This window comes from Haliotis rufescens, unplaced genomic scaffold, assembly GCF_023055435.1.
Source record: "Haliotis rufescens isolate VD_foot unplaced genomic scaffold, xgHalRufe1.0.p SCAF_4, whole genome shotgun sequence".
Lineage (NCBI taxonomy): Eukaryota > Metazoa > Mollusca > Gastropoda > Lepetellida > Haliotidae > Haliotis > Haliotis rufescens.
This window is the reverse complement of record NW_025964112.1, coordinates 26,255,187-26,271,984: the sequence shown is the minus strand read 5'-3', so window position 1 is coordinate 26,271,984 and position 16,798 is coordinate 26,255,187. Positions and strand designations below refer to the sequence as shown.

The 16,798-nt window shown below is 37.3% G+C and overlaps 1 protein-coding gene across 1 annotated transcript in view; it reads right to left on the bottom strand.

Annotated features, from left to right (window-relative positions):
* The window catches only part of LOC124115105, a 54,155-nt gene that overhangs the window by 36,837 nt on the left and 520 nt on the right, over window positions 1-16,798 (bottom strand). The gene's annotated exons all lie outside the window — the stretch shown is intronic.

Genomic DNA, 16,798 nt, shown 5'->3' with positions numbered 1-16,798 from the left:
GATAGCTTGACTGCGGTGGGCCTCTCTTTCACCACGCCTGATTTCGACATTGTGCTTTGTTAACAGTTTTGTTATCGATCCCATAAACTCACGACCAGGATCTACTTGAAATAGCTTAGGCCATTTTAGCGGTCCGCGTTTATATATGCGACTCAGTGCATTAGCTACCTCTGTTGATTCTTTCGAGGTTAATGGCTCAGCCTCTTTATGTCGACTAGCCACATCCACTACTGTTAAAGTGTATTTATACGTTTTGCATTTTACCTTATTGTGGGGAAGAAACAAGAGGTCAGCCTGATGAACTTCATTCGTTGTAAAAATATCAAACTTCTTCCTCGGTATATAACGCGGTGCTGGTAAATATATCTGCCACATCGCTTGTTTCTTTGACCAATCCTTGGCCACATCTTTAGATACCTTAGCTGCGGTGGCTAATTTTTTTATTGCTCCTATACCTCTCCAATATCCTCGTGGGCTATAGTAAATTTTATTCATTATTAATTAATATTGATATTTCTTTTAAAACGACTTTCGTTGAATCACATCATCATTTTTATACTAATAGAAGCAATGATTGGCCCCAGGTATTGGTGAGCTAGAGCCAATTTAACTTAATCTCATGACTATCATTGAATTGCATAATCATTTTGGCATAAAAAATGCCACCTGTAGTAGCAGTATAGGTATATGAATCTGGCTCCAGTGGAAGTGGTCCAGAACCCCCATTACCTATACTACTGTCTTCGAACAACATTAAAATACCCTTCAACGATCTCGTGGGGATGTTTAGATTGATATTCCACATCGTATCTTTTTTGTTCCTTGTGATCTTTCGGTGTTGCAGCAGGCGATCGTACAAAATACAGGAATGTGAGCAGGTTTTCCCGAAAAAAAAGGAAAAGTCTAGGGGGGCCCGGAATTTTTAAAATATTTGATTGCATTTTAAGCAATTTCGTGCAGTTTGGACAACATTCACACCAAGAAATGTAATAAGTCAATGGCAAAAGTCAATAAGTCAAATAAACAAGATGGCAGATGCAGTAAAATCTTGAAGTTATATCAGTACTCTTAAAAAATCGGGCATAGCTTTCGCACACCTGGCTACCCGCCAGGTCTGGGAGCAATACTGCCATAAACTTCAACCCCCATCCCCCAGACACCAGGACAACTGTCACAAGCGTGCAATGTCTGACCCTTTCCCAATGTTGAAGCATATTCAAAAAAACTTACCTTGTACTTACTTTTTGATGAAAAAAACAAAACTCCATTGCAAACATAAGACATTAATACAATATATATCCCCGTATTATGGGGTTTTGGACGCTGAAGAAACATTCAGTTTTCTCGCTAATCACATGAACAACTGTAAAACATCGCATTCACTTACAGGCTAAAAGACAACTTTATCTTAAAAACAAGCCATCAGCTGACTCTGAGTATTTACAATTTCAGTGTGACGCCACACCCCACGTTATAGTGCAAGTATTCGTGATAGAAAACGTATGATGTCCGAAAACCTATGCTGGTGAAAGCTCTGATCGGAAACAGGACAATCCGCGACGGTTGTCCGGTTTTCGATCATATTTTCGATGGGTTTTTTTTATGTTTGATTAAATTTTTACGCGGAAGATGATTTTTATCCGAGGACTAATGTTTTAAAAAACGTGATTTTCCGGGTTTCCGCGGAGATTTCACATCCCTGAAAATAGCTAAACTTCCGGTATACTGGTTACGAATTTGTCTGGCTAATTCGGGATCTGTTACCATATCATACTCCAGTGAGATATTGTCAATGGAATAGCTAGCATCTGCAGCAGCTCTGATTACTCTACCATAGTCATTAAAAGTGAGTTCGTATTCTAACCTATCGCCTAGGGATGCTTGATAGAAGGGCATGTGACTATCTAGTAATTCAAAGTCAAGTGGAATATAGAATCCGTTACCTAATGCATCAGCAACAGCGAGATCTTTTATGATGGTATTATCACCATTATCAGCACCCACACGCAGTCTCAATGTGTTCCGATTACTAATACCTTGGTACTGTAAGTTTTCCCGCTCTTTATCCGTTCTCCAGAGATCCATGTAACAGAAATATACATCGCTATGATCAATACTCAAAAGCTCATTAACACTTATTTTAATCGCAATTTTCTTAACAATAGCACGACCTACCTGTTCAGTTCTGAACAGGCTCCCTGTTAGCATCTGTAGAATTCAAACTAATTGTAAATGCTAGTCGGACAGTTCCCGGAACTAACACATCGTGTGCGCCGAGATTAGGAAAGCGAACCAGAAGCGTTTGATTCTGATCTATGGTACTCAGGTTATTAGTTATAGTTACAGACTGGCGAATTGCTTTGACCCCTAATGGATCCCGAAGTCTACATTGGGGGTTTAACTTGCGTCCGTATTGCGAAGACATTGTTATATTGAAATTATGTAACCTTTTGTTTAATATAAAAATGGATGATTTTAATCTAGATAACTTTGATAACCCTTGTACAATCGAAGAGGGTACTGATGAAACCAGCTTTGGTGGCATAAATCTTAGCGATGAACTTTTACAATCAACCGTTAATGATTATTACGATGCCTTTAAAGATGTTAGTCCTATTGTTCGTGACTATTCAAAGTTTATGATAGATAGAAAAGATAGTAAAGGAATATTGCGACTGCGTGGCGCTCCAGATATTGATCTTATGAATTCTCGTACTCGTAAGCCCCTAGCCTTATCTACAATAGCTGCTTAACACGGCACCAAATTTGTTCGTGATGAATTAGGTTTTGTGGACTACTCACAAAAAAAACTTTCCGCGAAGACTACTAAGGTTCTTCGGACTGTGCGTACTGAACTCGGTAACATAGATAATTTGGAAGAAAGCTCGAAGCTGGCCTCGGACGGGCTTGGAGAAATCTTGGATACCTACTACGATAATTCCACGGTCAGTGTATCACCATATTCAGAGTTCAGTATTAGGGAATTATGAGGTCTTGACAAGGCAATGCGAACAATGCGGGGAGAACTCATCAATAATATAGCCAAGCTATCCGAACTCGAGAAGCATATAGCTTATGAGAAAACAAAACTTGAACAGGCGGGTAATGAATTCAGTAGACGTCGCGTTGCAGAAAGATTGCGTAACTTAGAAGATTAAAGATCGGCCCGCCTCGAAGCGGCTTCCAGTAATAGAAAGGCACTTCGTTCACAAATCAGTCAAATTCGAGAAACTATCGATCAAGTCCTCAACGATGATACTACACTGGCCGAAAAAAATTAAAACATTGTTCAGAGAACAGGGGATAACCATTGCCAGTATTTTAACCGCATTGGGATTTATTATATCGACTTTTTTTACTCTCGCGTTACCCATGGCAGCGGACCACCAACACCGCCTACTGATACAAACGGAGTAAAAAAGCATTTAAAAGCTGTAGGTTCAGCACTGGCAAAGCTCGCTGGGAAAGCCGCGTCTGCACTTCCAGGTATAATAGGGAGTATTGTTTCCTGGCTCTTGAATTTATTAGCTAAGACCACCACTTGGCTTAGTCAAAACTTGTTGGCACTGATCGTAGCAATTGCCGGACTGTTGTACGTATCCGTTAAGAACTATTTATTCAAATCAGTTCGTTAAGAGTACTGAGTAAACCAGCCGCAACTCCACCTACTATAAGTGCTGTTTTTTCATCGATATGTTGTTGATTTTTAGCTGCAATATGTGGTGGCACTTGTGGTTGTGCATTAGTAGATAGTTGAGCGTTAGTAGATATCTGTGGCTTGACTATTCCCGTTTTGCCTGTGTTTGTTTGCGTTATTAATTCGGTATTAATATCTGAATTTATACCTGGTTTTTGTTGATCGGAAGCAATAACAATTTTATTATTATAGCCTATCACTTGACCGATCTTAAGTTCCATATTACTCGGAGACATGTATAGTCCCGGCGCATAAACGTAGTCTACTTTGGATTGAGCAAACTCTTATAACTCTTATAGCATCCTCTACGTTTGCGACAAACTGTTTTTGTGCATTGAGCGCCGTCCCAGAACCAATAATGGACGTTCGTGTTTGCGATTGTGCACCGAGAATTGCCCATACATAAGTTCTTATTGATTCATTAACTCTTATAACTCCTGGGTTAGTAAAATTATTTTGTTTTATCATTAAGAAATTCATTTCAAGCGTTTGCGGTATCGTTCAGTTGTACAAATTTTGTAACAATATAAGCCAAACCACTAGTCAGTTGGCCAGGGGTGAAAAACAAGATTTTCGTTCCCACATTTTCCTGTATACCTTAAACCTTTTCTATTGCATAAAGTAGGTATCTGTACACTATTTCCATTGGGTAGTAAGCTTGCAAGTGTGTGCAGGAATTTTCAGGGGGTCAAAATTGCATAAATTGAAGGAAAATGCATAATTTGACAAAATTGGGTGTAACATTTTTAGTAAGTCATTAAACTATCCAAATTATGTCTATGATTACAGGTAATATGTTCGGTTATCTGAATTTGGCAAACATTTTGTTTCATTTAACTGTTATTCTAAATCTCAGTGGAAACATTGGTAAAAATCATGTTTGTTTACTTCATTTTCAAATCTTGTGAGTAGGTAAAACACTAATTCCATTGGATTGTGACAATAAAACCACTACAACTGGGTATTAAAATCTGCCTTAACCATTGTACTAACCTATACAAAAAACAAAATGAAAATATATTACATAGGGGTTGAGATATTGTATACAATGTTACCCCATCCCCCAAAAACCCATTTTGACGAAAATTGCTTATTGAGATATGGTGGTAGATGATGCTGCTGTAGTCGATGAGTGGGATAATTGCAACAATGCTTAAAAACACCAAAATAGTAAACTCATAAAGAAAAATAATGTTTCAAGTTTTTCTGAGAGCATTTATGGTGGCCATCTTGAATTTCAAGATGGCCGCCATTTTGACCTGTTTTCAAAATCAAGATCTTATATTGTTCTTCAACATGGTCATGTAATATATTATATGAAAGCTTTTCACATTGTCTTTTCAATGATGTACAATATTCACTGACTCATGTGGTAAATTGATCCCCAAAAATGAAAAAAAGGAAATATTGAAAGCTAATTTCTCTCGCGACTTCAACCCATACCCAAATTTAGATTTAAATTAAAATGAACATATTTTCAATAGTAGATATACTGCACTTTTGTCTGAGCATTTCACTAGTATATAATTTGAGTGAAGAAACAAACATGAGAATACTTGTAGTATTATGAAGTATTAAAAATAAAATGTGAAATAATGTCATCTCTAGTCACCGAGTCATCTGGAGAGGTAGGTAAGTTGTTTCTGTTTAGGCATGACATAGCACAACTGCATCCAAGGGAACATCTCATGTTCTTGGCGCAGCTACACCTGAATGAGGAGCATCTGCCTGTTGTGCATTTACAGGTGAGCAATTCTAGACACAGTGCTGGCATTCGTTTCTGGGTCATTGGGATGGGTTCTATGACATCGCCTGTAGATGTCCACCTATACCCTTTTGGTGGTGGAATGTCAGCCCCTCCTTTGTGGGCAAACACAAAGCAAATGTGATAATGCAGCTTTGTTGTACAAAGTAGGCCATCTGTTGTTGCCAGGGAAGGTGGGGTCTGGGACAGCTTATGTGTTAGAAGATGAGGTACGTTTACTTCTCTTCCACTGTGGGTGGCACTCAGCAACCTTCTGAAAAGTTTTCTTCCTTGCTTAAAGGTATTGGTTTGAGTTGACTTCTTTGATACCTGCATGGTGTACAGTGCGGAACATGTACTGTTGGACATTTTTATCTGATATTTTGTCATGAATACTCTTAGCATTATCCCCCAATCGATTGTCAATGAACTCCGACAAAAGCTTGTCACCTCGATTCATACCATGATGATGTAATATCTTCCTTAGATCAATCTGCAGCAATACCAAATCTACTATGAACACATGAAGAGGCAGATACACGAATGATGATGCATGTCATGGATGCCTCCTGCAATGTATACGACCACATTGCCATTCACAACCTAGACACTGATGTGTTAGTACCGTTGATACATCATAAACATCGGTTTTCTGCTCAGATATAGATGGGTGCAGGTACTGCAAAGGACCCTCTATTCATACAAGTTGATGATGTACATCAATCTCTCACTCCAGATGTTGTAGCAACTCTACCAGCATTCCATGCAGTCATGGTTCTGACACAAGCCAGTTCAGTGGTAATGGCAAGAAGTCGACCTGGAACATATTTATCGCACAACCAGACTTGTTGCAACCAACAGAAGAAACTGGTGCCTTCAACATGAAAAAGACAGACTCACTTGTCATCCAAGTGTACAATCCAGCATCGACTGCAACTAGCATTAATAGTCGGAGTCGGAGACCTAGAGGAACTCCCACCACACAACCTCTACTCAGATGTCAGCACCAGTGCATCACGTGGTGTTCTGCACACAAAGGAAAGGCTGACATTCCACCACCAGAAGAGTACAGGGGGTCTACTGAGGATGTCATAGAACCCATCCCAATGACCCAGAAACGAATGCCAGCGCTGTATCTAGAATTGCTCACAAAATGCACAACAGGCAGATGCTCCTCATCCAGGTGTAGCTGCGCCAAGAACATCATGGGATGTTCCCTTGGATGCAGTTGTGCTATGTCATGCCTAAACAGAAACAACTTACCTACCTTTCCAGAAGAGATGGACTCTGATGGTGACTAAAGATGACATTATTTCACAGCCCTTGACTCTGTGATGTATTTTTTAATACTTCAAAATACTACATGTATTCTCATGTTTTTTTTCACTCAAACGATAAACTAGTGAAATGCTCAGACAAAAGTGCAGTATATCTACAATTTTGAGTGAAACAATGTCCATTTTATTAAAATACGACTTTGGAGGTTAGTTGGTGTGACTAGAGAAATTAGCTTTCGATATATCATTTGTTGTATTATTGGGGGATAAGATTACCACAGACGTCAGTGAATAAGGTTCATCATTGAAAAGACATTGTAAAAAAGCTTTCATATGATATATTACATGACCATGTTGAAGAACTTAAGTGCAGTATATCTACAATTCTGAGTGAAAAGATGTCCATTTTAATTTAAATCTAAATTTGGAAATGGGTTGAAGTCGCGAGAGAAATTAGCTTTCAATATTTCCTTTTTTCATTGTTGGGGATCAATTTTACCACAGGAGTCAGTGAATAATGTACATAAAGACAATGTGAAAAGCTTTCATATAATATATTACATGACCATGTTGAAGAACAATATAAGATCTTGATTTTGAAAACAGGTCAAAATGGCGGCCATCTTGAAATTCAAGATGGCCACCATAAATGCTCACAGAAAAACTTGAAACATCATTTTTCTTTATGAGTTTACTATTTTGGTGCTTTTAAGCATTGTTGCAATTATCCCACTCATCGACTACAGCAACATCATCTACCACCATATCTCAATAAGCAATTTTCGTCAAAATGGGTTTTTGGGGGATGGGGTAACATTGTATACAATATCTCAACCCCTATGTAATATAATTTCATTTTGATTTTTGTATAGGTTAGTACAATGGTTAAGGCAGATTTTAATACCCAGTTGTAGTGGTTTTATTGTCACAATCCAATGGAATTAGTGTTTTACCTACTCACAAGATTTGTAAATGAAGTAAAAAAACATGATTTTTACCAATGTTTCCACTGAGAATTAAAATAATAGTCAAATGAAACAAAATGTTTGCCAAATTCAGATAACCGAACATATTACCTGTAATCAAAGACATAATTTGGATAGTTTAATGACTTAATAAAAATATTACACCCAATTTTGTCAAATTATGCATTTTTCCTTCAATTTATGCAATTTTGACCCCCTGAAAATTCCTGCACACACTTGCAAGCTTACTACCCAATGAAAATTGTGTACAGATACCTCCTTTATGCAGTAGAAAAGGTTTAAGGTATACAGGAAAATGATGGAACGAAAATCTAAACTAAGCCTCTTTTCCGCTGGTGGCCAACTGACTCCACCCTTAAAACTCATAAGAGAGCCTCTTCAATCGTTACTGAAAAGTTCCCAGCCATGATTAAGATTATGCAATCTTACAAAAAGATTGTTTTTCTGTAACAACTTAAATGGATTGAATGGCTGATTAGTTTTTTTAACTAAATCATCACTTTCTTCTTTAACGTTTTTTTGTCCGCAGTACGGAACACCTAGACCATGGTTAATTCCTTTAATACGCCAATCTTTACTCGTAGAAATATTAAATTCCTGACAAATACGTTCGAATGCCCACCTATTGTATGGATTATTTGTGGAATTCCATGCTCGATCCTGCGGTAATGGAGCACTAATTTCTTTAAGTTTACTTCTAATCTGATAGTACACGTGAAATGATAAAACAGACTTATTTAGTTCAAATCCTGGGGCATAAAGAGATACACCACATCCTGTTGTGGCACACCATAACTGGTTCTGCCAAAATTGCATTGGATTGTGAAACCAATCGTGCACCATTTTATCGATAGTTGCCATGACCCTATATTTTTCAAAGATATCAGGGAATTTAACAAAAAAATTAGCACCAGAGGCACTTACTAAAATGGACTGATTAGTAATGTAAGTCGATTTCATATTTAAGTTATAATATAGTATCATTGCATATTTAATATGTATGTTACACTCCCGGGAATAACAAATGGTCAGTCTATTCAACTGCTTCATACTATCGAGAACTCGGCTGGTCAACTTGAAGTCGCTCTATGCGATGTAACGTATTACACGCGGTGGACCAATATAAGTGCTGTCAAAAGAAATAATGATATAGGACTACATGGTGATGGTCCCAGCACTCGCATTGTTAAACCTGATGGGTATTACAGCGTATGCTCCCTCAATGATGAAATGTTTAAGCCTAATGGAATTAGTCTCACACAAAATGAGTCGAATGGGATGCTGATTATAAGCGCTGGAGAAAGGCAAATACTTTTTGGTTTTTGGTTAGCGGGCAAACTTGGATTTATTAACGGAGAAGTAAGAATGTTAATACAACCCAACGAAACATTGCAGGGAGTTAAATTAACCAATTTAGTTCCCTATAAAGAGTTGTGCATCCATCTTGATCAGATCAGTACGACGGATAATATTCAACGAGAAAGTCCTTCAACTCTGCTGAGAGCTATTCCAGTCAAAGATGAAAAATACAATAGCAGTAGAACGGAATCTTTCTCATCATTACAATATAAAAAATTAAAGCGGGGTATTATTTCAGATCTCAAAATTTCTGTATTACCGGTAGATGTAAAACATCAACCTGTGCATATAGGATACTTGAGTGTAACACTCCATATTATAAATAATGGTTGATTCATCAGGCCCTGGAACACTCAGACAATGTAATACAATTGCGCTTTCCGATCTAAGAGACACAGAAGGATTCGGTAAATCCGGCACCGATGGCAAGTTATACGCTTTACACTTTTAAAATAATGTATACAAGCGGAAAGAAGTTGCATTCACAGGTAATCTAGATTTAAGCCATGTTGACGTTAGTAGACTCCATTAAAACACTTCGTACAATCTTACTCGCAACGATGATAATAAATGGACTATGATCGAAGCAAAAATCGAGTGGCTACTGAATATCGTCATTACCCCACCATATGTGATGATAGGTAAGGGACATCAATTAACTAAGATAATGAATAGTGGGATCGTACTCGGGGCTTATATCCCATCAAAACGAAAAAGTGTGTTAGTCTCTCCCCTTCCAAGAAACCCAGGGCATATGTTATTGAGTTGCCCGGCAGTAAAAAATGTTAGTTTAAATTTGATTACTGAATTCAATGATATAAAAGATAACTTGAAGGATATACCTAATCTTTCTACGCTTATTATTGAAGTCTTGTTTGGGGATGCGCCGACAGATGCCTTCGAAATATTACCAGGTCTATCAATTAAATGGCTCGAGAAACACGAGCGTCAACGTTGCAGTATTATTTATATGGGAGCATTACCCGTTGCAACCCTTGAGGGGGTCCAAATTATTAAAAGTGACAGCATTTCTCTTACTAAGATATTCATGCCGTATAATATACATTTAATAAGGTTGATGTATACTACATTGAAGCAAGACCAATTAAAGACTATTATATGATTAATAATAAACACTATGGGTTTTTATCCAGCGCTCGATGAAGCATCTGAAAAGATGGATACTGTTGATAGATTTCGATTACATCAAATAAGCGACATAAAACATCGAATAGAGAAGGAGAGGGAGTTGAGGCTTGGATTGTATAAAAAGTATCGCAGAGCTGTGAATGCTCTTGATGGAGTTGACACTGCGCTTGTAACAGCTGGCATGGGACTCGGTGTAGCTGGTGTTGGTTTCCTATCAACTATAATCGCCACGCCTATCGTACTTGGCATGGAAATAGCCGCCGGAGTCTCAGGACTGGCAGGAATAACTATAAAATTTATTTCTCGTAGGTTGCAAAAGAAAGCATTAAAACATGATAATATTCGGATACTCGCCGAAGCAAAGTTGAACAGCATTGAGGACCATATTTCAACAGCAATGGCCGATTGTAAGATATCCGAGGAGGAGTTTCATTTAGTGTTGTCAGAACTCACCAAATACAACGTAATGAAGCAGGAGATTAGATCAAATTCTCGTAAGACCAGTGGTATTAGCAAAGATGAGAAAAAAAAGTTCATAGAACAGGGGAGGCAACAAGCGCGTCAATTATTCTGTGCCAAAACCAAAGAACTTGTTGGAGATTAAAAATAGATTGCTTCCTATCATTAGATCGCACCGCATAAAATCATACATTCATTTAGACGAATGCTTACATAAGTATATAATAATGGAGAATAACAAACCAACAAAGGAAGAACTCGAAAAAGCTATCGAAGCATTTATGCTCAGGGACAAAATTATCAAATGGAGAGAATTACCACAAGGTATATATTATATCAATGATGTCAAACCAACCAAATACGGTCATCAATTGTTTCTTTCCAATTACCAAGAAGAGTATACAGTGGTCCCTCGCTACAATGCTACCAATGGGGTCCAAATAATTGGTGGGCGTTATAGACGATGAGCCGTTTAACCGAGGCCGAGGCGGGGCCAATCTCACGATCTTCGCCTTGTCTCGCACATTGCAATGATACAAGTTGTTTACCGTTCATAGTGTAAAAATATATATCCATTATGTTTTCGCCATTTGTTATTATTTACAAGCGTTAACTGTCACATTCAATGTGAATGTAGTCTACTTACATGAAAATATCGATCGATAATGGTAGTAACAGACGCTATGAGTGAAGAGCCAATCACAATTCATTACACAAGTACAGGGTGATTCAGTGGCATTGATTGGTCATGTTGCTTAAAATACGGAAAACGACAGTTTTGACCAGCACTATGTGCATTCATACACATTCATGCAAATATAGATACACATTCAAGCCAGAATAATTGGTTTGATACGGTTACTTGATCCAAATCAAAAGGAATGACCGCCGTGTTGTGACAGCAACTACATGTGAGTTGACAGTGTCGCCTCAAATTGGATTGCCCACTAATTAAGAAAATAAACTTCGCTTGTGGTTCTCTTTTATTGCATGCATGCGCTTCTAAGATCAAAGGATGTATAGTGTGAAAAGTTAACTAGTAGAACAATCGTATTTCTGGGACTTGCCACGGATGTTTTCAAACAGATTATTAGAACTCCATTCAGCGATAAACGGTTGGTTATGCAATGAGAAGCGTTATGTGCAAATGAACAACGAACAACAATACAATCACGGCTGTGTAAAACTCTCAGTATTAAAAGTGTACATAAATTTTGGGAGCCATGCGATACCGCGCTTAGTAACCGAGGTAGCGCTTTATCGAAGAGCCCAATAGCGAGGGTTCACTGTATAATAGTCTAGTCGCCTAGTAAAAGGAACGAAGAACTTAGTAAAAATGTTGAATATCACTTTGTTAAAAATAATGGTATACGTATTAGTAAAAATAATAGAGAATATTTTCATTAGAATTTAGTTTAGTCTCATCATCGTTTTTGTACTAATCATGCTAATGGTATCATTGATTGGCTCCAGGTAGTGGTGAGCTAGAGCCAATTTAACTTAATCTCACGGCGATCATTGAATCGCATCAGCGTTTACACATAAAAAATCCCATCTGTAGTAGCGGTATAGGTATATAAATCTGGCTCCAGTGGGGTTGCGACAGAACCATCATTACCTATACTACTATATGTCTGTTATTATATCAATATTACCGTATTCGACGTAATAAGCGCCCCGCTCTAATAAGCGCCCACTGCGATATTTGCTAATATATTGGCTTGTGAACAATCCCATTTAGCACCCCTTCCGATTGATCAATGTACACAAAACTTATTTATTCGCGTATAATACGTACTCGTGTGTTATATGCATTCTTAATTATGGGCAATTAAATTCTGGAAAAATATATCTGTCGCATATAAACATTTTAGTCTGTCAGCATAAACCACGAAATTTATCTTTCAACTCTGTTTTTCCACCAATATAATATTCTAATAGGAGCCCCCTATTTCTAATTTTGAGAGCGCCCTGGGCGCTTATTACGTCGAATACGGTATGAGAATAATCTTAGATTAATGTGACCTACTACCAAGTGCTAGATTGTCACTACTATTATAATAGGTGTTAAATCTAGCACACACCTAAAAAAAGTGATATGGCCGCCATTGTGACGTCACGGCGTGGGTAGTTATGAGACTACATGGCGGCAACTAATTGTGTGTAATTGACAGTGAAAAGGACGTCTGTTGAAAATCTGAAAATTTTAGTTGGTGTGAATGAAGCCAAAATACAGGATTTATGGCAGATATGTAATAGAGGTAGAAGTTTCATAAGAATTATGAACAATCTTGAAACCAAGAAAAAGGTCAAAGTTACGGGAAACTAAATTGATATCATGATTTTTAATAAAGATTTGGTTAAATCAATAAAAGAAACTGGTTGAAAGAATATTAGCATAGCTACATCACATGTGCTTCAGAGTGGGGCAGGACCGAAGCCCTAGAAACTTTCAGGAGTCAAGCGTGGTCACCCATCCATCTACTCTCCAAGACCGACGCTGCTAAATATGCTAATTTGATGACTGATGACAGTGGAAATAGGAGTGACTCTACAGGGAAATTAATCCAGGGTTTTACAAGACACAGAAATATGTGTCCAGTACACATAACATGTTTTTGAGCCTCACATCTTTTCGAGCCAATAAACAATATGTAACCATGCACTTAATGATTTAATCAAGTCCGACACTTCAAAGCTCACTGAAGAGCATCGAAGTGTTTGCCACTTGGCGCTGGTTCTTACGGATTAAAGTCATTAGGCTACACATTTTAAGATATTCAATAAGTAATGAAAACCTACCGCGAAACGTACTTTTTCACTTATGCACATTTTAATCAAAATTGATTTGTTGATAGATAACTTTGCATCAGAACAATCATATGCAACGATGATGTATCGGCTGCTGTTTGTAAACTTCCTGTCTGTGATGTCATTTGACTGATCATGTTGTGCATCTATTTTTAACATGACTGTAATGGACGGGCTCAAAATCAGGTGACAGTAACAAGATTGATGACTGTTTGACTCCTCTCACTTTGTGATGCATCATCATGATTAAATTGACCTGATGTGGTCATTGCATATCCAATTGTAAACCGAAATAAATGTTCTCAAAAGTCAGACTTAATTTAAGTGTATTGCTCTTGTTACAAGACACGTAAGAAGAAATGCTTCTTTGGGGCTCTAAAAAGGTATGCGAGGATACAGAGTGGACCTATATAGATTTATCCCAAGATGCACAACATTATTCTTGGTATCGCTACTAAGTAAACACCGCCGTCATATATCTAGCTGGAATATTTCAACAAACAACCAGAGACCATATAATAGAGGGCCGGCTTGTAACTGCGCAGCCTGTCCGAAAGCGAGCAGAAACACGTTCACTGCAGTCATCATTGTCGCCTTTTTTTCCCTTGCAAAAGATATATTTCACAATACATATTTACACTCATATATTTCTTAACATTGTTAACATTACAACTGAGATTTGTTGGTGCCCTAAAGCATGTCGTTGTCACTGTATTTGATAACTGTGATCACGCTTTGTCCTTGTCCGAGAGAACAAAATAGCGCACATGTAAAATCGGCAAAAGTGCAGATTTTGATTTTCAATAATGGCCTCTAATTCACAATGAAAGTCCTTGGTTACCAAGGTTTATAAAAAGGAGATATGTTAAAAATTGGCTTGGTGCCATTAACAAATTTAGGGCGGATGCGAAATTTCAGATTTTGACTCCAGAAATGGGACTAAATCTGAATTTTCCCAAAATAATTACACCCCAACTCTTAATTTTCGCATGCTTTCAGACGAATGTGTTCCTATTATTGGTCCTGAATTAAAAAGTTTTACATTCATCACAATTTCCCCTTTGGCTTGGTACCAAAGTTATTAAGGTACGATCGGGAGGTTTTTTGTATGATTTTTGGCGCAAGGCCATATTTTACGTCACATATTTTAAGTTAAATTAACATATAGCAGACGACATAACATGCATTTTGTCTGTGATTATCAACCGCATATATCGTTTGAAACAAAGTGACTTATATTGTATGATATTAGAATTGTTTTTGTAAGACGCGTATTTTTTTTACCATTGATTTCTCCATTTCTTCGTAAGTTTAACTTTGTTTCAGTTAGGCTTCTATCACATATCGCGCATATACTACATACTTCAATACTACATATTTGTTATCTTCTGTAGATTTTGTCTTTATTAATCATTACTTCATTTAATCAATGATTTATTTTATGCCGTGTAAATATTGATTATGAGCTATATGATATGGGCCTAAACCCAATCATAATAATGTAAATATGATGAAGGTACTACTTACTTTGTGTATTTACACAACAATGAAAACATCATACAAAAATAAAAATCTGTTACATGAAATATTTGTATTATAAAATTATCATTTGTTTTGTAAATGACAAGAAAGAAGAAGGATTATATCGGCAGTTGTCGGGAGAGAAGTTCGAGACAACAAGGTCGAAGGTGTCATTCAGTAAAATAAATAGATGGTCTATTGTCCTTTTCTATGAAAAAAACATTTACATATGTCAGAGTTTGTGATGTTTTGTTTTAATAGTAATAGTTGCATGCCTCGTTCAAGGTTAGAGTTTAAAGTTTGTTTTTCATTGATCAGATATAAATAGAAAACTATGATGAAACAATTTTGAAAACTACAAACATTACTACAGTTTACGATATACTAGTATATATCTGTTACCATGCTCGTTGAAGCTATATTGTTATACATGAAATGCCTAATTATTTGTATGCTGGCATATCAAACTAATCGGGTAATATTAAATAACGATTGTAAAATTACAATCGTCATCTTTGCTTTGGAATTTAACAGTAGCCTCCCTTTGAAAAAAACTTATCTCGCTCTGGCAAACCCCATTATCACTGCTAGCCCCAAACTGGCATTAACCAATAACGTTTGATTCCTTCGAAGCTCATTGTCGGACACATCAAAAATTAATTGAACAACGGTCGTAGTTTAATGTGTATTTTTAATTCATTGGAACTATTAGCATTACAAAATAGTAGCGAATTTACATGAAATAAAAACATTAATATGGCGTCATTTTTTTCTGGCTAATAGTAAAGCATTTACACCAGTCGGTGATCATGCATTTTTGCAAGTAAATCTAGTCTGGACTTATTATAAGATATGAAGTTAATCTGGAGATATATTTTGTAAACATCGGGAATATGGTGATATGTTACAAGTGTCTTCCTTGCTTCTAGATGAGTTTTATTTACACTTCCTGAGTTCCTGTGCAATTTACCGGATCGTTGTTTTCTGTGGCGTTCGTAGTAGATTTGGTATATTTGTTTATTTATAATAGTTAACAATTGCAGTATAAAATGAGATATATTATCTGATTTTTAAAACAAATAGAATACATGATAACGGAACGGCTTTTCCTTCACACGCCCTCGAAAACTTACGCTTGTGGACAGACATCATATTTTCATTTCCTATCTTTTTCTTTGAGTGAAACCTTTTGGGAGGTATTTACCAACGGCTTGCGGTAACATCACTGTCATTCTATTTAGACCAAGAGTCATCCGAAACCAACCCCTGGTTGAAGAGTGGGAATTCTTCAAGTGGCATATCTAGGTCCAAGACGAAATCGTCCCAGTGAATGAAGTCGTCCATGGCTGTGGCGAATGTAAATTGAAATAAATGTCCCGGAAAACACACATGTTCAGCAAATAATTTGCAGCCAACTGACATTTGCTAATGAGAGATATCATAAAAAAATCTTTGTTATCCGCTAAGAGACGTCCTTTTATTGGATTGTCGCTGGTCGTAGTCGGAGAAATCTCGGCTAAGGGAATTAACTCTTACCCCTGATACTATGTAATATTGTTTACGTGGTTACCAGAATGGTCAGTCGTGAATGTCTGCGCATCTGCAGCGGTACAGGGAGGTTAACAGCGGGGGTCGGGGTGTATCAGTTACATGCCAGACCGTAGCGCTGAATGTTTATGATAAACTGTTCGTGAGGGCCGTCCCTCTATTATATGGTCTCTGAAACAACAAACTAAATAAACGATGGGGATGGTGGCACCTCGCAAAAAAATTTACTTTACTAGCCTTATGAAAT